Source organism: Phyllobates terribilis, unplaced genomic scaffold (genome assembly GCF_046119375.1).
Source record: "Phyllobates terribilis strain yellow unplaced genomic scaffold, ASM4611937v1 Scaffold_29__1_contigs__length_15306474, whole genome shotgun sequence".
Classification (NCBI taxonomy): domain Eukaryota; kingdom Metazoa; phylum Chordata; class Amphibia; order Anura; family Dendrobatidae; genus Phyllobates; species Phyllobates terribilis.
The window spans coordinates 4,929,791-4,947,213 of record NW_027362789.1 but is presented as its reverse complement, the minus strand read 5'-3'; the positions used below and the strand labels follow the sequence as shown (position 1 = coordinate 4,947,213).

General features: G+C 47.0%; 6 pseudogenes; all 6 read right to left on the bottom strand.

Annotated features, from left to right (window-relative positions):
* Window positions 1-5,904: 5,904 nt before the first annotated feature.
* LOC141178718 (U2 spliceosomal RNA) lies at window positions 5,905-6,073 on the bottom strand (annotated as a pseudogene).
* A 1,470-nt stretch (window positions 6,074-7,543) lies between these two features.
* LOC141178720 (U2 spliceosomal RNA) lies at window positions 7,544-7,712 on the bottom strand (annotated as a pseudogene).
* Window positions 7,713-9,179: 1,467 nt separating this feature from the next.
* On the bottom strand, window positions 9,180-9,348 carry LOC141178722 (U2 spliceosomal RNA; annotated as a pseudogene).
* Window positions 9,349-10,816: 1,468 nt separating this feature from the next.
* Window positions 10,817-10,985, bottom strand: LOC141178724 (U2 spliceosomal RNA; annotated as a pseudogene).
* Window positions 10,986-12,448: 1,463 nt separating this feature from the next.
* Window positions 12,449-12,617, bottom strand: LOC141178719 (U2 spliceosomal RNA; annotated as a pseudogene).
* Window positions 12,618-14,082: 1,465 nt separating this feature from the next.
* LOC141178726 (U2 spliceosomal RNA) lies at window positions 14,083-14,251 on the bottom strand (annotated as a pseudogene).
* Between the last annotated feature and the right edge of the window lie 3,172 nt (window positions 14,252-17,423).

The window sequence follows — 17,423 nt, the reverse complement described above, 5'->3', positions numbered from 1 at the left end:
GATAGGGTGTTGTTCTTATCTTCCGGCAGCCATACAGAGTGCAGAACTCCTGGAAGACTTCCGCTTCAAAGGCAGGTCCTTGGTCCGTCAGCACCTGCTCTGGGTATCCGTGTGGACGGCAGAAGTGCTGCTGGAAGGCTCTAGCTGCTGTTTGAGCCGTTAAGTCCTTGACGGGGACTACAACCAAGAACCGGGAGTAGTGATCCACGATGGTTAACGCATAGACGTAGCCACTTCTGCTGGGGGTCAGTTTTACATGGTCCAAGGCTACCAGTTCCAACGGCTGCCTGGTGACGATGGACTGCAGGGGGGTCTTCTGGCTGGCACGGTCCTTCCTTCTTAGGTTGCATGGGCCACAGTCTCTGCACCACCTCTCGATGGTTCCTCTCATGCCTACCCAGTGGAACCGCCCGCGCAGCAGGAACTCTAGCTTCTTCCATCCGAAGTGCCCAGCTCCATCGTGGTATGCCTCCAGTACCATAGCCGCGTCTCTTCTTGGCACCACTACTTGCCAGATCAGTTCATGCGTCCGGGAGTTAACCATTCTGCGGCACAACTTCCCCTTGTAAAGGAACAGTCGACTCTTCTCAGCCCACAGTTGCTTGGTCTCCTCCGGAGCGTCTGGGTCAAGGCGGGCATCTGGCTGAGTCAGCATCTCCTTCACCAGTCAGACGGCGGGGTCACTGTCTTGCGTTTCCGCCCAGTTGTAATGAGGTAAGGGGTTGAACGTAGCGGATTGCTTACCCCTTACACGGTGGGAATACTGGGTAGTCCCATGACGGTGGAACGCGGGGAGTTCAACTTCTTCCAGTTCCTCTGGATCTTCCCCTACGTCCGGTAGGTTTGGCATTCTGGACAAGGCATCCGCGTTGGTATTGGAGCGTCCTGCCCGGTATTTGATCGTGAACTCATAGTTGGTCAGGCGGGCCATCCATCTCTGCTCCAGGGCACCGAGTCTTGCAGTGTCCAGGTGTGTCAACGGGTTGTTATCCGTGTACACGGTGAACCGGGAAGAGGCGAGGTAGTGCTTAAAGCGTTCGGTGACTGCCCACACCACTGCCAGGAACTCTAGCTTGAATGAGCTGTAATTCTCAGGGTTTCTTTCGGTGGGTTGCAGTTTTCGGCTGGCGTAAGCAATTACCCGTTCTCTCCCCTGCTGGATCTGGGACAGTACGGCTCCTAGCCCGATGTTACTTGCGTCGGTGTAGAGGATAAAGGGCTGGCTGTAATCAGGGTATGCCAGGATTTCATCCCCCGTGAGGGCCATTTTCAGCTGGCGGAAGGACTCTTCTTCCAGCTTCTCCCATCTGAAGGGCGGCTTCTGGTTCTTGGCCTTCCTGGACTGGCCTATCAGGAGGTCCTGCATAGGAGCTGCCTTTTTGGTGAAACCGGGAATGAACCTTCGGTAGTAGCCTACCAACCCGAGGAACTGCCGCATTTCCTTTACGCTGGAGGGTCTTGGCCATTCCTTAATCGCGGTGATCTTATCAGGGTCGGGAGCCACTCCGTCAGCACTCACCACGTGTCCCAGGTACTGCACTTTTGGTTTTAGCAGGTGACACTTCGACGGTTTCACCTTCAGACCGTAGTTTGCCAGGGCTTCAAACACTTCCGCCAGATGTTTCAGGTGGTCCTCGTAGGTTTTGGAATAAACTATAACATCGTCCAGGTACAGCAGGACCGTCTCAAAGTTCCGGTGTCCCAGACAGCATTCCATCAATCGTTGGAAGGTTCCTGGTGCGTTGCAGAGTCCGAACGGCATGCAGGTAAACTCGCTAAGTCCCATCGGGGTGGTGAATGCGGTCTTCTCCCGGTCCGCCTCTGCTACAGGAACCTGCCAGTACCCGCTAGTGAGATCCAAAGTGGAGAAGAAGTTAGCAGATTTTAAAGCAGCCAAAGACTCCTCTATCCTTGGTAAGGGGTACGCGTCTTTGTGTGTGATACGGTTGATTTTCCGGTAATCTACACACATTCTCATGGTGTTGTCTTTCTTTTTAACCAAGACTAGTGGAGCTGCCCAGGGGCTACAGCTATCCCTGATTACCCCAGCCTCCTTCATGTCTCTAAGCATCCCCTTGGCGTGTTGGTAGTGTGCAGGGGGTACGGGACGATACCTCTCCTTTATGGGAGGATGGTCTCCCGTGGGGATGTGATGTTCCACTCCCTTTACTCGCCCAAAGTCTAGCGGGTGTTTACTGAACACTCTCTCGTATTCCTGGATCACCCGGTAGACTCCCTGCTTTTGGTGAGCGGGTGTGGAGTCAGTACCCAAATGCAGTTGCTGACACCAGTCCTCCATTTGTTGCTTAGAGCCGTTACCTTCCTCTGGATGAGATGGAGGCAAGGGTTCCACGGACTGTACAGAATTTTGGTTGATGGTATACAATTTGGCTAGCGTAGCATACCGGGGCAGGTACACTTCCCTCTTCCCAATATTTATTATGCGAACGGGCACCCTCCCATGGCGTACATCAACCACCCCCCGTGCCGTCAAAATGGTGGGCCTACTATCTGAGTAGACTGGTTCTACCATTGCCTGGTAATCTCTACCTCTCAGACCAATAGCTGCCTGGCACCAAATCATCATTTCACTTTTCGGGGGCATGGCAATAGGGAAAGGGTCACACATTCTCACGCTACCAATCTCACTACCGGAGAGTTCCACCTGTTGCCGTCGCATCAGTGCCCGGATCTCTTTTTGGAGCACTCGCTGCTGGCCGGAGCTGGCGTTCTTGGCAACCTGCTGTAAAATGAGAATCACCTCTGCAAGACAATTTTCAATCACATTAGTTCCTAGAGTTATCTTTGGGTGACTCTCGCGCTTGTCAATGTCCACAATGATCAGTCCCTGTGCTGCCAGTTCGACTTTACCGATTTTAATGGTCACCTCTTTAAATCCGATCTGTGGCACGGGCTGACCATTGCTGGCGATGATACTCAAGTCGTCGTCTGGGTAGCGGGTTATATCCGAGTCATTCCAGTACTGCTTGAAGAGCACGTACGGGATGGTGGTGACCTGTGACCCGGTGTCAAGTAGGGCACTCATAGGAATGCCATCCAGTACCACAGGCAAGACTGGACGTCCTCCCACGTATTTGTCACGCCAGTTCGATGGGCCTGGTGATCTTATTCCTAGGGGTTGGCCCTCTACCCCAGGTTGTGCCAGTTTAAAGGACAGTACCTTGCCATATGTCCGGGTTGATTGCAGCGGCGGCAGATGGGTTGTCCGTCCTCGTTGTATCGGTCGCTGGGTCTTCCTCTGGCCGGTGGGGTCCTCCTTGGTCGGCGCCACGGGATATCCTCCGGTCCGGATGCCAGCTGGATCTTCCCTGGAGTAGAAACCTGTAAAGACTGCACAGTTCGGGTTAGCGCGGCAACGCTTTTAGTTAGCTCTTGGACCTGATGGTGCAGGTCTGTAGCCGGGTCATTGTTTAAAGCCTGCGCATCAGCTCCCACAGGCCCTGCCGACAAGGGCGCCGTCTCCTGGTGGTAAGTGGTAGCAGGGCGTTTGTGGGTCACAGCGCCACCTGGTGCCGGTTCTCGGAGCACCCGGATGGCTCTGTCCTTGAACTGTGCAAAGTCCAGATGAGGGTCCTGTAAGGCCATTGCTCGCAACTGGGTTCGGTGGGCATTGCAATGTAGACCCTCTATAAATTGTTCAGTCAACAGCTTGTCTTCGTTTCCCACGCCGTCAGGGTCGGCCTGCTTAATGACTCTCAGGGCCTCTTGTAGGTTTAGTGCATAGTCCCTTATATTCTCATGTGCTCGCTGCTTGCACCCGTAGAATCTAAGCTTGATCTCGGCTGAGGTACGGGTATCAAAGGTGTCCTTCAGCCGGGCTAGTATCTCTGCGACAGTCCTCCTCCTCCCAAGTGGCCAGGACTTTACCTCCCTTTGGGCTGCCCCTGTTAATTGAGCCACCAGGATGCTCACTTTTTGCTCTTCTGTGAGGGGGTACACCTGGAAGAGGCTATCCAGCCTTTCTCTGAAGTCATTTAGGGTATGTGACTCCCCTGAGTACTGGGGTAGCCAGGCTGCCCCTGGGATATAGGGCATGGTGAAAGGCATGACCGCAGCAGCGGTGGCGCTGGCGGTGGCTGTGGCAGTGAAGCTCTCCTCCGTATCCGACATCCTCCTCCCCCCTAGTGGACCGTGGCCTACCTGGCGATGATCCTCTTCCGTAGGCCGCGGCTCCGCAGTGGATCGTCAGGGTTGAGGATCTTCCGTCGCGCTCCTGTGACGTCGGCGTCTGCTGGGCTCCTTCCAGGACCTTACGCAACGTCCGGACGTGAGGCGGAGCTTCAGTTCTCGCGCACTTTCGGAGTTCACGCCCCTCTTCTTCCCGCGCGGCATCCTCAAGATGGCGTCCAATGGCAGGAAAACTCCACGGATGGCGGGAAGAAGGCAGAAGATGGCGTCGGATGGCGGGAAAACTCCACGGATGGCGGGAAGAAGGCAGAAGATGGCGTCGGATGGCGGGAATCTTCACCACAGGTTAGTTTAACAGTCTTTTTCAGGCACGCAGTACCCGGTGGTTGCGGGCACGGAATCCTGCCGACTACGCCAAAAGTTGACGCGCCCCCTGGGCCATGTTGTGTAGCGTTGCACACGCGGGGAATACCCGGAGCCGGATCCGATAGGGTTAGTAGTCCTCGTGGCGGTGACCCGGTCCGTGCCCAGGGTGTCAAACTAAGTGGCGGAATTTTAGTGTATGATGTTATAGTGTTCGACTACGCCACCCGTTGAATGCGGTTACGAAACCGCCGCTGTAGGGCAGACCGCTGAGGCCGGTGGTACAGTTGTGCAGCGTGGGTAGTATAACCCCCAACGGGAGGGGTATGGCCTCAGGGCAGCGGACGTGGATGATGGGGAAGTAGAATTGCACGCAGGCACCAGGAACCACTCAGAGACGGTGCGGTGTAGTTCAGGGTCTTTACTGGTGGCAAAGGTAGACCCTCCCGGGAGTACTGGCTAGCGGTCGGGGTCTGGTCAGTCCGTGAGCAGATAGGATCTCCCCCGGCCAGGCGGAGTTGTAGGCCTCCCCAACTAATTGTACTCTTCCTGGCTACCTTGCTAGAAGCGGGTAAAAGTAGCCCACGTCCCTGAGTGTGCCGTGTGGTGCTCACCCGTATGGCCGGTGACTCGGGGCCTTCTGGTAGCCTCCGCTCCAGGGAGGCGGTGCTGGTCCCTTGCGTGTGACCGTGCCTTCGGGTTTCTTGGCCAGAGGACCTGAAATCCCCTGCCGGGCGGTTTCTGCTGCTGGGTATGGAACAGTCCCCACAGCCTCGGACTCCGTGTCCGGTGAGATCTATTCAGTCAGGACCAGCTCTACAGCTTTCAGTCCCTGACCTCTTTTGTCACTGCTCCCACAGAGCTCCTGTTCTTGCTTTTCCTGCAACTGCTCCACTCCAGACCAGACTGTGTCTCTGTCTGGGACTCCTCTTCTTCTCCTTCTCCTAACCCTGCCTCAGCCCCAGTTTATATAGGGGAAGTTCTTCCCCTCCCAGGACTGGGCAGGAGGTGTGGCATGCTTAGGGTTTCCTGACCAGGAGACCTCCCACCTGCTCACAGACGTAATATTGCTATTACTGTGGTAACCAGACCCCTGGGGTTCCACAAAAGCTCCAAAATGCTTGCCTAATATGGCTGTTTATCCAAAAGGAAGGAAAGGGGGGTATAGTTGGATACATAGCATTGCATTACAGTAGATTAAAATGCAATGCAGAGTTTCTGAAGTTGAACCAAAACAAGTTTGTCATCTGGCTTCTGCAACTTGTAACATGAAAAATCCAAAGAGGGGAAGAAAAGCAAGGCTAAATTGTCCTTCCAAAAATGCAACAAACAAGCAAAAGCAACAAAATGTATTGAATTCAATTCTTTCTGATTTTAGAAACTGCATTAAAGAAGGAGTGCACCGGTCCTGGAAATGCTGCAATACCAGGTCAATGCGTGGAGTGGACAGAGCAAGCTCTTTTACCATCTCCCTGTTCTAAAAATCCATTTAATATATGGTCCCCAGATAGGGGACGTATCAGATATTAAACTGATAAGAACAGATTTTGATTGAATATATCTTTTATTAGCACAGAAAACAAGTTAACAGACAGTGTACAGTGCCGCAGCCCAGTACACACAGAATTCTACATCATATTTACATAGCATGAGGATACGACGCACTAACTAGACACATCACACCCCTATGCTACACAAAACACTCAATCTGAAAGAAAAAGCGTGTCAATCAATACAGTACGACGAACCGTGATAAGGGATGGGGATTGGTAAAAAGGGGATGGGGAGGGGAAAATCACAGGCCCGAAGCTTTATTAAAAGACAAGACACACAAGGGGAGAGGGGGAGGAGGAGTTTAGTCCTCATCCTCGTCCTCCGGACCGTCCACGATGGAATAGTCTCTGAGCAGGCCGAGAAGCGATAACCAGAATTTGTTTCGGCCTACGGTCCCACCCTCGGATCCTGAAAAGTCCATTGGTGGAGATGGGCACCTGGACTCCCGTTAAGAAGACATGTTGTCAACCTCTAGATCCCTTACATGCCTGCACTTTTCGGCTTGCTGCTGCTGCAATCCACACGTTTTAGATCTGCATAACTCCACCTATTTTAGCACAGCACCCTCACCCCCTGCTGTTCCCACCCGCCTCAACACCGGTGGAAGGGAGGAGAACCAATTAAGGGGGGGGGGTGGAACGAGCAGCTGTCTACACTTAGCAGGAGTGTTGCTGATTACTTACCTTTCCTGCTGCTGCTGGCTGTCCAGCAGCAGACTGAAGGTGGCTGCTGCCGTGCGCAGGTATATAAAGGCTCAGAGCCTATTATGACACGCGCAGCCAGCGTTCCATTGCCACATTCCATCTACTGCAGGCAGGATACCTGGATGGCTGAATGGTACTGAGAAGCTCACAGAGACCGCCATAAGCAACAGTTTAAAAGAATGCCACAGACTAATCAACCAAACTTTTTGGGTTGGGTTATTTTTTATAGTCTGCAGGCATTAAATGAAAGAAGTCAGTGTTCCACCAGAGGGAGACAACGTTTCAGAAAAGGCATTGGAGCAAGCCAAAAAAGAAATTTTAAGTGCAACAGAGTATAACCAGCGCACATACCTGTTAGCTCAGGTGAGTTTAAACGGCTGCTGTTGATAACAAGGGCATTTGCTAAATAGATGGTGTGTGTGCAACAATATACTGAAAGAACAATTATATTGTGCAGCTTATCTCACCACCTGTAGTTAGTTAGGTGAAAGCTCCAAAATGCTTGCCTAATATGGCTGTTTATCCAAAAGGAAGGAAAGGGGGGTATAGCTGGATACATAGCATTGCATTACAGTAGATTAAAATGCAATGCAGAGTTTCTGAAGTTGAACCAAAACAAGTTTGTCATCTGGCTTCTGCAACTTGTAACATGAAAAATCCATTGAGGGGAAGAAAAGCAAGGCTAAAATGTCCTTCCAAAAATGCAACAAACAAGCAAAAGCAACAAAATGTATTGAATTCAATTCTTTCTGATATTAGAAACTGCATTAAAGAAGGAGTGCACCGGTCCTGGAAATGCTGCAATACCAGGTCAATGCGTGGAGTGGACAGAGCAAGCTCTTTTACCATCTCCCTGTTCTAAAAATCCATTTAATATATGGTCCCCAGATAGGGGACGTATCAGATATTAAACTGATAAGAACAGATTTTGATTGAATATATCTTTTATTAGCACAGAAAATAAGTTAACAGACAGTGTACAGTGCCGCAGACCAGTACACACAGAATTCTACAACATATTTACATAGCATGAGGATACGACGCACTAACTAGACACATCACACCCCTATGCTACACAAAACACTCAATCTGAAAGAAAAAGCGTGTCAATCAATACAGTACGACTAACCATGATAAGGGATGGGGATTGGGAAAAAGGGGATGGGGAGGGGAAAATCACAGGCCCGAAGCTTTATTGAAAGACAAGACACATAAGGGGAGAAGGGGAGGAGGAGTTTAGTCCTCATCCTCGTCCTCCGGACCGTCCACGATGGAATAGTCTCTGAGCAGGCCGAGAAGCGATAACCAGAATTGGTTTCGGCCTACGGTACCACCCTCGGATCCTGAAAAGTCCATTGGTGGAGATGGGCACCTGGACTCCCGTTAAGAAGACATGTTGTCAACCTCTAGATCCCTTACATGCCTGCACTTTTCGGCTTGCTGCTGCTACAATCCACGCGTTTTAGATCTGCATAACTCCACCTATTTTAGCACAGCACCCTCACCCCCTGCTGTTCCCACCCGCCTCAACACCGGTGGAAGGGAGGAGAACCAATTAAGGGGGGGTGTGGAACGAGCAGCTGTCTACCCTTAGCAGGAGTGTTGCTGATTACTTACCTTTCCTGCTGCTGCTGGCTGTCCAGCAGCAGACTGAAGGTGGCTGCTGCCGTGCGCAGGTATATAAAGGCTCAGAGCCTATTATGACACGCGCAGCCAGCGTTCCATTGCCACATTCCATCTACTGCAGGCAGGATACCTGGCTGGTTGAACGGCACTGAGAAGCTCACAGAGACCACCATAAGCAACAGTTTAAAAGAATGCCACAGACTAATCAACCAAACTTTTTGGGTTGGGTTATTTTTTATAGTCTGCAGGCGTTAAATGAAAGAAGTCAGTGTTCCACCAGAGGGAGACAACGTTTCAGAAAAGGCATTGGAGCAAGCCAAAAAAGAAATTTTAAGCGCAGCAGAGTAACCAGCGCACATACCTGTTAGCTCAGGTGAGTTTAAACAGCTGCTGTTGATAACAAGGGCATTTGCTAAATAGATGGTGTGTGTGCAACAATATACTGAAAGAACAATTATATTGTGCAGCTTATCTCACCACCTGTAGTTAGTTAGGTGAAGGCTCCAAAATGCTTGCCTAATATGGCTGTTTATCCAAAAGGAAGGAAAGGGGGGTATAGCTGGATACATAGCATTGCATTACAGTAGATTAAAATGCAATGCAGAGTTTCTGAAGTTGAACCAAAACAAGTTTGTCATCTGGTTTCTGCAACTTGTAACATGAAAAATCCAATGAGGGGAAGAAAAGCAAGGCTAAAATGTCCTTCCAAAAATGCAACAAACAAGCAAAAGCAACAAAATGTATTGAATTCAATTCTTTCTGATATTAGAAACTGCATTAAAGAAGGAGTGCACCGGTCCTGGAAATGCTGCAATACCAGGTCAATGCATGGAGTGGACAGAGCAAGCTCTTTTACCATCTCCCTGTTCTAAAAATCCATTTAATATATGGTCCCCAGATAGGGGATGTATCAGATATTAAACTGATAAGAACAGATTTTGATTGAATATATCTTTTATTAGCACAGAAAATAAGTTAACAGACAGTGTACAGTGCCGCAGCCCAGTACACACAGAATTCTACATCATATTTACATAGCATGAGGATACGACGCACTAACTAGACACATCACACCCCTATGCTACACAAAACACTCAATCTGAAAGAAAAAGCGTGTCAATCAATACAGTACGACGAACCGTGATAAGGGATGGGGATTGGGAAAAAGGGGATGGGGAGGGGAAAATCACAGGCCCGAAGCTTTATTGAAAGACAAGACACATAAGGGGAGAGGGGGAGGAGGAGTTTAGTCCTCATCCTCGTCCTCCGGACCGTCCACGATGGAATAGTCTCTGAGCAGGCCGAGAAGCGATAACCAGAATTGGTTTCGGCCTACGGTACCACCCTCGGATCCTGAAAAGTCCATTGGTGGAGATGGGCACCTGGACTCCCGTTAAGAAGACATGCTGTCAACCTCTAGATCCCTTACATGCCTGCACTTTTCGGCTTGCTGCTTCTGCAATCCACGCGTTTTAGATCTGCATAACTCCACCTATTTTAGCACAGCACCCTCACCCCCTGCTGTTCCCACCCGCCTCAACACCAGTGGAAGGGAGGAGAACCAATTAAGGGGGGGGGGTGGAACGAGCAGCTGTCTACACTTAGCAGGAGTGTTGCTGATTACTTACCTTTCCTGCTGCTGCTGGCTGTCCAGCAGCAGACTGAAGGTGGCTGCTGCCGTGCGCAGGTATATAAAGGCTCAGAGCCTATTATGACACGCGCAGCCAGTGTTCCATTGCCACATTCCATCTACTGCAGGCAGGATACCTGGCTGGTTGAACGGCACTGAGAAGCTCACAGAGACCACCATAAGCAACAGTTTAAAAGAATGTCACAGACTAATCAACCAAACTTTTTGGGTTGGGTTATTTTTTATAGTCTGCAGGCGTTAAATGAAAGAAGTCAGTGTTCCACCAGAGGGAGACAACGTTTCAGAAAAGGCATTGGAGTAAGCAAAAAAAGAAATTTTAAGTGCAGCAGAGTAACCAGCGCACATACCTGTTAGCTCAGGTGAGTTTAAACGGCTGCTGTTGATAACAAGGGCATTTGCTAAATAGATGGTGTGTGTGCAACAATATACTGAAAGAACAATTATATTGTGCAGCTTATCTCACCACCTGTAGTTAGTTAGGTGAAAGCTCCAAAATGCTTGCCTAATATGGCTGTTTATCCAAAAGGAAGGAAAGGGGGATATAGCTGGATACATAGCATTGCATTACAGTAGATTAAAATGCACTGCTGAGTTTCTGAAGTTGAACCAAAACAAGTTTGTCATCTGGCTTCTGCAACTTGTAACATGAAAAATCCAATGAGAAGAAGAAAAGCAAGGCTAAAATGTCCTTCCAAAAATGCAACAAACTAGCAAAAGCAACAAAATGTATTGAATTCAATTCTTTCTGATTTTAGAAACTGCATTAAAGAAGGAGTGCACCGGTCCTGGAAATGCTGCAATACCAGGTCAATGCGTGAAGTGGACAGAGCAAGCTCTTTTACCATCTCCCTGTTCAAAAAATCCATTTAATATATGGTCCCCAGATAAGGGACGTATCAGATATTAAACTGATAAGAACAGATTTTGATTGAATATATCTTTTATTAGCACAGAAAATAAGTTAACAGACAGTGTACAGTGCCGCAGCCCAGTACACACAGAATTCTACATCATATTTACATAGCATGAGGATACGACGCACTAACTAGACACATCACACCCCTATGCTACACAAAACACTCAATCTGAAAGAAAAAGCGTGTCAATCAATACAGTACGACGAACCGTGATAAGGGATGGGGATTGGGAAAAAGGGGATGGGGAGGGGAAAATCACAGGCCCGAAGCTTTATTGAAAGACAAGACACATAAGGGGAGAGGGGGAGGAGGAGTTTAGTCCTCATCCTCGTCCTCCGGACCGTCCACGATGGAATAGTCTCTGAGCAGGCCGAGAAGCGATAACCAGAATTGGTTTCGGCCTACGGTACCACCCTCGGATCCTGAAAAGTCCATTGGTGGAGATGGGCACCTGGACTCCCGTTAAGAAGACATGTTGTCAACCTCTAGATCCCTTACATGCCTGCACTTTTCGGCTTGCTGGTGCTGCAATCCACGCGTTTTAGATCTGCATAACTCCACCTATTTTAGCACAGCACCCTCACCCCCTGCTGTTCCCACCCGCCTCAACACCGGTGGAAGGGAGGAGAACCAATTAAGGGGGGGACGAGCAGCTGTCTACCCTTAGCAGGAGTGTTGCTGATTACTTACCTTTCCTGCTGCTGCTGGCTGTCCAGCAGCAGACTGAAGGTGGCTGCTGCTGTGCACAGGTATATAAAGGCTCAGAGCCTATTATGACACGCGCAGCCAGTGTTCCATTGCCACATTCCATCTACTGCAGGCAGGATACCTGGCTGGTTGAACGGCACTGAGAAGCTCACAGAGACCGCCATAAGCAACAGTTTAAAAGAATGCCACAGACTAATCAACCAAACTTTTTGGGTTGGGCTATTTTTTATAGTCTGCAGGCGTTAAATGAAAGAAGTCAGTGTTCCACCAGAGGGAGACAACGTTTCAGAAAAGGCATTGGAGCAAGCCAAAAAAGAAATTTTAAGTGCAGCAGAGTATAACCAGCGCACATACCTGTTAGCTCAGGTGAGTTTAAACGGCTGCTGTTGATAACAAGGGCATTTGCTAAATAGATGGTGTGTGTGCAACAATATACTGAAAGAACAATTATAATGTGCAGCTTATCTCACCACCTGTAGTTAGTTAGGTGAAAGCTCCAAAATGCTTGCCTAATTTGGCTGTTTATCCAAAAGGAAGGAAAGGGGGGTATAGCTGGATACATAGCATTGCATTACAGTAGATTAAAATGCAATGCAGAGTTTCTGAAGTTGAACCAAAACAAGTTTGTCATCTGGCTTCTGCAACTTGTAACATGAAAAATCCAATGAGGGGAAGAAAAGCAAGGCTAAAATGTCCTTCCAAAAATGCAACAAACAAGCAAAAGCAACAAAATGTATTGAATTCAATTCTTTCTGATTTTAGAAACTGCATTAAAGAAGGAGTGCACCGGTCCTGGAAATGCTGCAATACCAGGTCAATGCGTGGAGTGGACAGAGCAAGCTCTTTTACCATCTCCCTGTTCTAAAAATCCATTTAATATATGGTCCCCAGATAGGGGACGTATCAGATATTAAACTGATAAGAACAGATTTTGATTGAATATATCTTTTATTAGCACAGAAAATAAGTTAACAGACAGTGTACAGTGCCGCAGCCCAGTACACACAGAATTCTACATCATATTTACATAGCATGAGGATACGACGCACTAACTAGACACATCACACCCCTATGCTACACAAAACACTCAATCTGAAAGAAAAAGCATGTCAATCAACACAGTACCACGAACCGTGATAAGGGATGGGGATTGGGAAAAAGGGGATGGGGAGGGGAAAATCACAGGCCCGAAGCTTTATTGAAAGACAAGACATATAAGGGGAGAGGGGAGGAGGAGTTTAGTCCTCATCCTCGTCCTCCGGACCGTCCACGATGGAATAGTCTCTGAGCAGGCCGAGAAGCGATAACCAGAATTGGTTTCGGCCTACGGTACCACCCTCGGATCCTGAAAAGTCCATTGGTGGAGATGGGCACCTGGACTCCCGTTAAGAAGACATGTTGTCAACCTCTAGATCCCTTACATGCCTGCACTTTTCGGCTTGCTGCTGCCGCAATCCACGCGTTTTAGATATGCATAACTCCACCTATATTAGCAGAGCACCCTCACCCCCTGCTGTTCCCACCCACCTCAACACCGGTGGAAGGGAGGAGAACCAATTAAGGGGGGGGTGGAACGAGCATCTGTCTACACTTAGCAGGAGTGCTGCTGATTACTTACCTTTCTTGCTGCTGCTGGCTGTCCAGCAGCAGACTGAAGGTGGCTGCTGCCGTGCGCAGGTATATAAAGGCTCAGAGCCTATTATGACACGCGCAGCCAGGGTTCCATTGCCACATTCCATCTACTGCAGGCAGGATACCTGGCTGGCTGAACGGCACTGAGAAGCTCACAGAGACCGCCATAAGCAACAGTTTAAAAGAATGCCACAGACTAATCAACCAAACTTTTTGGGTTGGGTTATTTTTTATAGTCTGCAGGGGTTAAATGAAAGAAGTCAGTGTTCCACCAGAGGGAGACAACGTTTCAGAAAAGGCATTGGAGCAAGCCAAAAAAGAAATTTTAAGTGCAGCAGAGTAACCAGCGCACATACCTGTTAGCTCAGGTGAGTTTAAACGGCTGCTGTTGATAACAAGGGCATTTGCTAAATAGATGGTGTGTGTGCAACAATATACTGAAAGAACAATTATATTGTGCAGCTTATCTCACCACCTGTAGTTAGTTAGGTGAAAGCTCCAAAATGCTTGCCTAATATGGCTTTTTATCCAAAAGAAAGGAAAGGGGGGTATAGCTGGATACATAGCATTGCATTACAGTAGATTAAAATGCAATGCAGAGTTTCTGAAGTTGAACCAAAACAAGTTTGTCATCTGGCTTCTGCAACTTGTAACATGAAAAATCCAATGAGGGGAAGAAAAGCAAGGCAAAAATGTCCTTCCAAAAATGCAACAAACAAGCAAAAGCAACAAAATGTATTGAATTCAATTCTGTCTGATTTTAGAAACTGCATTAAAGAAGGAGTGCACCGGTCCTGGAAATGCTGCAATACCAGGTCAATGCGTGGAGTGAACAGAGCAAGCTGTTTTACCATCTCCCTGTTCTAAAAATCCATTTAATATATGGTCCCCAGATAGGGGACGTATCAGATATTAAACTGATAAGAACAGATTTTGATTGAATATATCTTTTATTAGCACAGAAAATAAGTTAACAGACAGTGTACAGTGCCGCAGCCCAGTACACACAGAATTCTACATCATATTTACATAGCATGAGGATACGACGCACTAACTAGACACATCACACCCCTATGCTACACAAAACACTCAATCTGAAAGAAAAAGCGTGTCAATCAATACAGTACGACGAACCGTGATAAGGGATGGGGATTGGGAAAAAGGGGATGGGGCGGGGAAAATCACAGGCCCGAAGCTTTATTGAAAGACAAGACACATAAGGGGAGAGGGGAGGAGGAGTTTAGTCCTCATTCTCGTCCTCCGGACCGTCCACGATGGAATATCTCTGAGCAGGCCGAGAAGTGATAACCAGAATTGGTTTCGGCCTACGGTACCACCCTCGGATCCTGAAAAGTCCATTGGTGGAGATGGGCACCTGGACTCCCGTTAAGAAGACATGTTGTCAACCTCTAGATCCCTTACATGACTGCACTTTTTGGCTTGCTGCTGCTGCAATCCACGTGTTTTAGATCTGCATAACTCCACCTATTTTAGCACAGCACCCTCACCCCCTGCTGTTCCCACCCGCCTCAACACCGGTGGAAGGGAGGAGAACCAATTAAGGGGGGGGGGTGGAACGAGCAGCTGTCTACACTTTGCAGGTGTATGCCCAGTGGTGGCCACTCTTAGTCTCGGAATTCCGCTAATGTTTAACAATGCTTTGGAACTCTTCCATTGTTTTCGGAATTTCGCTGATGTTTATCAATGCTTTGGAACTTTTCCATTGTTCTCGGAATTCTGATGAAGTTTAAAAATACTTTGGAACTGTTCCATTGTTCTCGATATTCTGGTGAAGTTTAAAAATGCTTTGGAACTTTTCCATTGTTCTTGGAATTCCAGTAATGTTTTACAATGCTTTGGAACTCTTCCATTGTTCTCGGAATTCCGCTGATGTTTAACAATGCTTTGGAACTCTTCCATTGTTCTCAGAATTCCGCTGAAGTTTAAAAATGCTTTGGAACTCTTCCATTGTTCTCAGAATTCCGCTGAAGTTTAAAAATGCTTTGGAACTCTTCCATTGTTCTCGGAATTCTGCTGAAGTTTAAACATGCTTTGGAACTTTCCATTGTTCTCGTAATTCCGCTGATGTTTAACACTGCTTTGGAACTTTTCCATTGTTCTCGTAATTCCGCTGATGTTTAACACTGGTTTGGAACTCTTCCATTGTTCTTGGAATTCCACTGAAGTTTAAAAATTCTTTAGAACTCTTCCTTTGTTCTCGGACTTCCGCTGATATTTATCAATGCTTTCGAACTCTTCCATTGTTCTCGGAACTCTGCTGAAGTTTAAACATGCTTTGGAAATTTTCCATTGTTCTCGTAATTCCGCTGATGTTTAACACTGCTTTGGAACTCTTCCATTGTTCTCAGAATTCCGCTGACGTTTAAAAATGCTTTGGAACTCTTCCTTTGTTCTCGGAATTCCGCTGATATTAATCAATGCTTTCGAACTCTTCCAGTGTTCTCGGAACTCTGCTGAAGTTTAAAAATGCTTTGGAACTTTTCCATTGTTCTTGGAATTCCACTAATGTTTAACAATGCTTTGGAACTCTTCCATTGTTCTCGTAATTCTGCTGATGTTTAAATATGCTTTGAAACTCTTCCATTGTTCTCAGAATTCCGCTGAAGTTTAAAAATGCTTTGGTACTCTTCCATTGTTCTCGCAATTCCGCTAAAGTTTAAAAATGCCTTGGAACTCTTCCATTATTCTCGGAATTCCGGTGAAGTTTAAATATGCTTTGGAACTCTAACACTGTTCTCGGAATTCCGCTGAAGTTTAAAAATACTTTGGAACTCTTCCATTGCTCTCAGAATTTCACTGAAATTTAAAAAAGCTTTGGAATTGTTCCATTGTTCTAGGAATTCTGCTGAAGTTTAAAAATGCTTGGGAACTCTTCCATTGTTTTTAGAATTCCGCAGATGTTTAACAGTGCTTTGGAACTCTTCCATTGTTATCGGAATTCCGCTGAAGTTTAAAAATGCTTTGGAACTCTTCCTTTGTTCTCGGAATTCCGCTGATATTTGTCAATGCTTTCGAACTCTTCCATTGTTCTCGGAACTCTGCTGAAGTTTAAAAATGCTTTGGAACTTTTCCATTGTTCTTGGAATTCCACTAATGTTTAACAATGCTTTGGAACTCTTCCATTGTTCTCGTAATTCCGCTGATGTTTAAATATGCTTTGGAACTCTTCCATTGTTCTCAGAATTCCACTGAAGTTTAAAAATGCTTTCGTACTCTTCCATTGTTCTCAGAATTCCGCTGAAGTTTAAAAATGCTTTGGAACTCTTCCATTGTTGTCGGAATTCTGCTGAAGTTTAAACATGCTTTGGAACTTTTCCATTGTTCTCGTAATTCCGCTGATGTTTAACAGTGCTTTGTAACTCTTCCATTGTTCTCGGAATTATGCTGAAGTTTAAAAATGCTTTGGAGCTCTTCCATTGTTCTAGGAATTCCGCTGATGTTTAACAATGCTTTTGAACTCTTCCATTGTTATCGGAATTTCGCTGAAGTATAAAAATGCTTTGGAACTCTTCCATTGTTCTCGGAATTCTGCTGAAGTTTAAAAATGCATTGGAACACTTCCATTGTTCTCAGAATTCTGCTGAAGTTTAAAAAAGCTTTGGAATCCTCCATTGTTTTCGGAATTCCGCTGAAGTTTAAAAATGCTTTGGAACTCTTCCATTGTTCTCGGAATTCCGCTGAAGTTTAGCAATGCTTTGAAACTCTTCCGTTTTTCTCGGAATACTGCTGAAGTTTAAAAATGCATTGGAACTCTTCCATTGTTCTCAGAATTCTGCTGAAGTTAAAAAATGCTTTGGAATTCTTCCATTGTTCTCGGAATTCCACTGAAGTTTAAAAATGCTTTGGAACTCTTCCATTGTTCTCGGAATTCTGTTGATGTTTAACAATGCTTTGGAATTCTTCCATTGTTCTCTGAATTCTGCTAAAGTTTAAAAATGCTTGGAACTCTTCCATTGTTCTCAGAATTGCGCTGAAGTTTAAAAATGCTTTGGAACTCTTCCATTGTTCTCGGAATTTCGTTGAACTTTAAAAATGCTTTGGAACTCTTCCATTATTCTAGGAATTCTGCTGAAGTTTAAAAATGTTTTGGAACTCTTC